This window comes from Seriola aureovittata, chromosome 1, assembly GCF_021018895.1.
Source record: "Seriola aureovittata isolate HTS-2021-v1 ecotype China chromosome 1, ASM2101889v1, whole genome shotgun sequence".
Taxonomy (NCBI): domain Eukaryota; kingdom Metazoa; phylum Chordata; class Actinopteri; order Carangiformes; family Carangidae; genus Seriola; species Seriola aureovittata.
The window spans coordinates 9,420,800-9,427,350 of record NC_079364.1 but is presented as its reverse complement, the minus strand read 5'-3'; positions in this window follow the sequence as shown (position 1 = coordinate 9,427,350).

Here is a 6,551-nt window from a genome sequence, read left to right as displayed (position 1 = left end):
ATAAAATGAAAAAAGGAAGAAATTACTGCTTAAGCTTCCATAACACAACAGATTTAGTGGAATATAAGTAATTACTAGTGTGTGTGAATGATTTCATTCCCATCTGAAATAGTGGAATTTAGTAGTAGAATGTAGTGACAGACAAATTAAAGGTGTCTGACAGTAACAAGAAAAACAACAAAAAGCAGATGCAGTATGGTGAAGAGAGGCTGCTGAGATTGGATGCTGGAAGTTGTTTTCATTGCTGAAGTGCCAGATGTTTACATTTGATCTTCCAGCAAACAGCAGCTCACAATCCCTGAGGGAGCATGTTGGTATTAATAGGTTGAAATGGTGTGTATGATTTATATAAGTCAGCTAAGTGGGTCAGAGACGTGGTTCCAGGGACGCTCTGGTGGGTCAGCAGGCAGACTTGGAGGTGTATTTGCACTTTTCTGGCGAGAGTGTCCATCGAATGGCTTTGACCTTGTGGATTGGCTTCAATATTTGTTGTGTGGATGACTTATAAATATTTCCCTTTGGTCTCCCCAAGGGCAAGATATCTTGCCAAGGGAAAGCTCTCTCTGAAGTGAGGCCATGAAAGTCACGTCTGTGAGATGCCTGCATACTTACACACACACCTCACACACACAATCGACTGTGAAACTCTCTCTCACACACACACACAACACACACACACACACACACAACACACACACACACACACACACACACACACACACACACACACACACACACACACACACACACACACACACACACACACACAACACACACACACACACACACACACACACACACACACACACACACACACACACACACACACACACACACACACACCTCTCTACAGTTCGTCAAAGCCAAATAAGCCCTGATCAGGTTAACAGGAGCACTTCCCACAAGATTACAAACTGGAATATACTGGAAACCTCAAATCACTCTGAATTTGAATCAAAGACACAAAGAGGCAGTCATAAACCGACCTGGCTGGGATCACAGAAATGCAAATTTTCAATATCCAATTTGAAGACAACACTCTGTATTTACACCCTCTTCATGTCCCTAATGAGGAAAAAAGGGCAGCAATTAAATAAGGATACTGCTCAGTGGGGGTAGACGTTATGAGGGTGAAGTGACGACCTGTGTCTTTTTCTCCCTGAACATCAAAAGGTCAGAGTCAGTGATTAAAAGAGGATGCCATTCACAGTGTGGAAACATCACCAAATCCAATTAGGATGTCATCATTTATTTATTTTTGAAGTTTTTCTTCTTTTCCAGGTTAGTCTAAACAGGAAAGTAGAAAAGCTGTTGGATTGGTGGAATTTTTCAATCAAGCCAAGAATAGTTCATTCACCTAGGACATATTTGGTTAACTAGGCAAATAATCTACAATGAGACTTTTAAACAAGCTTGTAAACAAAGACAATGATGCCGATGCACATTATAAAAATATATTTGACTCTTAATCTTGTCTGTGATGGTCTGTTCCTGCCACTTTGAGAAATCCATCAACATTAACTTGACTTCTAAATTGTTTGATCAAAGTATATGTCAACTAGGAAGCACAATTCAAATGTAATGGCACTCTGCAAAGTAAACTGTTTTCAGTGTCTGTCAGCAGACCTTTGAGGAAGTAGCTCGTTCAAAGTTTTAAGAAACTATGACCCATCCAGCGGTGGAGAATGCACTCGGATCGTAAGTACTGTAGCTGTAACAAAGTGTAGTAGTAAAGTAATCCATTACAAGTAAAAGTATTCCAGTATTATCAACAACATGTACTTCAAGTATAAAAAGTAAAAATACGCATGAGGCAGAATGGCTTCTTCAAAGGCGGAAAAACTGCAGCCAAATCGATTTTTTTTTTACCACCTGGCAATGCTTAACTTGTCACTAATAATGAACTGTGATGGCTCTACAAAGCATTAATGAATAACTTCATTAATATAAAGCCATTAGTTACGAAGAATGTTGAAAGTGCACTTAGTGGAAAGGGTTACATATAATTATAATGTTTTTGACCCTGAGTGAATTTTAACTATTTTTATACATTAAAAAGTAGCATCGAAATACATTAATTAAAGTACAAGTTTCTTAAATTTGAACAAAAGTAAATGTATTTAGTGACATTACAACTTGATCAAACAACATCTTGGCTAAAAATAATTCCTTAATTTTTACTTTTTCCTCAGATAATCCAAACGTTTATTTGGAAAAATTTACCTTTACGAGTTCTTGATCCCGGGATGTGCCGTCTGAAGATTGCCAAATGTGGAAGAAAGGAAAAAATGAATACAGATGTCTTTATTTTACAGCCTGTTTACATCTTGTGAACTCCAGACCAAGGAAACCCGTTTCCTTTTATGTGTCTAATTAGATGGTGTGTGACAATATAGCCTTGTATAACTCTTTTAGCTCTCAACCACCAACCGCTCTATCCAATAAAGTTGATTTGAAGTCAGACTGAGTTAATATCTACGAACCAACATGACAATAACTCAGCAACTGAAACCACGGCTTAGACTAGAGAGAGATTTTGTGTGTTTGACCTTTCGACCTCCTTGCTACTGAAGTCCCTGCTCTGTTGAGGAAATGAACCCCCTGAACCAACCACTACATCATCATCAACCCAAAGCAGTTAATTCATGTTGGGCAAGAGGCAGCAAATGAGGTGAAGACTTGAACAATTTAAGTTAGTCTCAGTATGATCTCTACTAAATCGATCAAAATGAATCAGTGACTGCTGTTTGGTCATCTTTCTAATCCAGTGATACAAGGGCAAATAGTTTGTTGTTATGGTATTTCTTCAAGTGACCATAAACAATTTTTTTATAAAAACAATGTACCAAATGTGTGACAGCTTTACGGATCTTTAAAGCAAGTTTCAGCTCAGTGTTTAGCGGCCTGGTTTGTAAATGTACAGTTTTGGTTCAGAAAACAGTATTAAAAGACAGAGCTCAAAGTCTGTGATTTAGCTTGGTTTGGGTGGGACTTCTGTTTGCCGGGGGAACAAGAAACATGACTCCAAGTGAACGATAATGTTGCTGTGTAACTGCCGGATGTGTATCTAAGCAAGTTGGTAGCAAGGTCTCCATATCAACGTAAAGGATGATGTTAATGCAGTGTTTGCAGCTTTACAGGGGCTATTTGTAAGTTTTCTCTGCCACCAAATATAGTGTCTTTTGTGGGAGTGGGTGGTGGTGATTGTCGCTTGACATGAGCTTTAGCCAACATTAGTTTCACAAGACAAGAGGTAATAACACGCCCTCTGAGCAGTCCAACATTTTCAGGGCAGATTGGATTACTACCTGCTAACTTCAGTATGGGAAAAGAGATGATAGAGACAAGAGTTAACTGGCGTTGCTTTCCACCGATGGAGACGGCTCTTGGTGAGTAAAAGAATGAATTCTGATGCAATGTTGTTGTTCCATTAAGCACCTAGCCCTGGTGTTATGTGACATGGCACTCATTACACCCACTGTGCTCTTTTTGCTAAAATGGTCAAGTACTAGTTTGACACTTAAAAATATGATTGATTTCTTCGCCAAAATTAGATGGTAGTCTGTGTATTTTTTAACTTTGGACAGAGCCAGGCTAGCTGTGTCACCCTGTTTCCACAATCCGTATGCTAGGCTAAGTTAATCACCTCCTTGGTCCAGCTCTGTGTAACACACAGACATGGTATCAATTTTATCAACTCTAAAGCTCACTAAATAACATGTTGTATCTCATTTATTTGATTCATACACTAACAGACAAGTGATTTTACAGTGAGTTACCGCTGCAGTAGAGCCTGGGCTTCCTACTGGTTCCAGTGAAAAGGGTAGCGTTGCAGAAAGTCAAAGCCTAAATATCCACAACACTCAATTTGCGATCTGTATCTTAAATCTGAGTTATATGTAACAGTTATCCTATTTACATGTAATAGGTCTTCACTGTAGCGCTGAGGCACTCTTTGCGTCAGCGGTCTGTTTCGGCTGAGCTGGCTACCCAACCAGCATGCCTACCCAAGATACCACAACTGAAAATGGAGCGGCTCCCAAACGCCAACATCAAATCAGTGTCAGTCCGCCAGAGTCACAGCTTTTCATCCAGTCCTCATCATGGAATCAAACACAGCCTTTTCCAACCGCGCTAACAAGCTCAAGCTAACACCCTCAGGCCTAACCCAAAGTCTTAAAGATGATTGAAGCAACCAGAGGTGGCCTCTGCCATGTTTCCAAGCACCAAGCAACCCCAAAGCCTTATCCTATTAAACCACATACACTGTCTCATATGTTGCGCCACGAACAGACATGCAAAACTGGGGCGATTTTCCGTTAGAGAGCGAGAGATTATTGTAAAAGAAGTGGTGGGAAGAATGACAGTCAGACGGCAGAGGGAGAGATGTGGCGGTTTGGGACCATCTGTTTCTTGCTAAGTCAATGAAGGGAGGAAGAAAAGCTGAGCAGATACACTAAGCATTAGTGGTTAACCAACTACTAATGAGGGAAAAAGAAAAACATTGAACTCAGATGAAACCGTTTAGCATACAGTGGTGTACAATGTCCTTACTGGGTTTCGGGGAAAGATGGCCAACACTTACGTAAGCCACATGTGTAATAACCAAGGAGATAAAAAAGAAGCGGAGGCGTGTGTGTTTTAACCCATCCTCAGAGTGTAGAGTGTGTTTTAACGTATGTTTCCCATACATGTACTTCTACGTCTGATATGGTCAATGTCCGGGGCACTCGGCTCTGGTGTAGTCTTGGCATGTAAAGCTTGACCTTCCGCCAGGGTTTCAGGCTACAGGGTTTTCATTCCTCTGATCGCCTCTCTTTCCTCATCTACCCCCACCACCTTCCCCCTCAGAGCTCTGGAATAAATCCTGGGAAATGAGAGGGCCCCCTGCCCCCTTGCTGCTACTCATTCCCAGGTGTGCAAATCCCAGGTCAACCCAGGATCAGACAGTTACACTGCCAGAGTGTTAGAAAGAAGAATAATAAATGACAGCAGATAAAGAGTACAGGGGGATGTGAGGTGAGGAGCAGGAGAAAGGTGAGAAGTGGAGAAAGATAAAGAAACAAGATGAAATAAAAGACAGAGATGGAGAACAGGCAGTCAGACAAGGGAGCTGGTTTTGGGAATGTGAGCCATGCTGAAACCATTCAACTCAAATCAGCACCATGTGTCCTCCAGAGCCTTATTATCCCATAAATGAACTTTATTGAGGCAACAAAGTGCTTTGGAGCTCTGCAAAAACATTAAAGGGGCCTTGCCTGTCTCGGCCTGGAGCCAAGAGTAGTCCAGTTCCTCAAGGGACTAATGAAAAAAGAGGGGCCCCTGGCCTCGTGTTTGCTGCCCTCAGTGTAGCCTCACAAGCTGGCTGGCCGGTACTGCCTGAGTAATGGCCTATTAGTGACAGAGAAATAGTTAGCAATTACACCAGGGAGACAAATATGGCACAGACCTCTTGACTGACCTGACCTGTGGAATTAACCAGGAAGGAAGGATGAGAGACAAAAGGTAAAACAGCAGGAAGGAAGGAAGGAGTGGGGAGAGAGAGGAAAAGAAAATAGATGATACGACTGCAAGACTGGATGACCAGGCAAAGTGGGCAACTACTCCAGGGGCCCAAAATGCCCCAGTTTCACTGTGTCCTGTTTTGGTCATTTTGATTACTTCCAAATTTTTTGCCTCTCATTTATCACACTCAAACACTGATGGCAGCAATCTAACCTAATCTAAGGTGCAGGTCTGCAATTTGTGGGGGGGTTAAGTGTTTTGTCCAATGACACTTCGACATGTGGACAAGAGGAGCCGGGGAAACGAACCACCACCTCTGTGGCTAGTCGTCCTACCTTGACCTGCTGAGCCACAGTGACCCCTGTGGGTCCTGCATTACAACAAAATCTCATGGACCTGTCTTGTACAGGGGCCTTGTTCTCATAAAGTGCAGTTTGTGATGTAAATTACCACAAATTATCTGATATACAGAAACTCTGCGCCAGGTAGTTTTCCAGTGGAAGAGTACTGGTTAATTTCTCCTATAGTGTGCTGTGAACACTGTACTTGAAGTACCAACTCTACTGATTTTACACATCAAAGTCTGTTTACAGGTCTAAGGGAATCTGACTACATGTGTGGGGAAAAAGTTGAAGTCTTGAAGTCTTTTGTGGCTCCAGAGGGAGCTGCACAAAATCTGATAAATGCCCTCAAGTGGTGTGACTTGAGCATCAGTCAGGTCTGAAGACTAAAACTTTGAAAATGAAATAAATCTGGGGTGTGGAGTTAGAAAGAACTGAGCTTAAGTTACCTCTGTAGCCCTGCTCCTCATCTCTGCTCAAGGCTTGTGGTTCCAGGTTATATTAGCCGCTACTAGCATAACACACCTATCCTCTGAAGTGGTCGAGGTGCCAGGTTTTGACAAAGAAGAAGAATGCGTGGGATAAAAAAAAAAAAAAAAAACAATAAAATGGAATAAAAACATAACTCTGTTTCTGCTGCATTGATTGTGATTCTTTTTTTGGTCCATTGAGAGTCCAACAATGTTAAAGGAGTGGAGTGCTCAA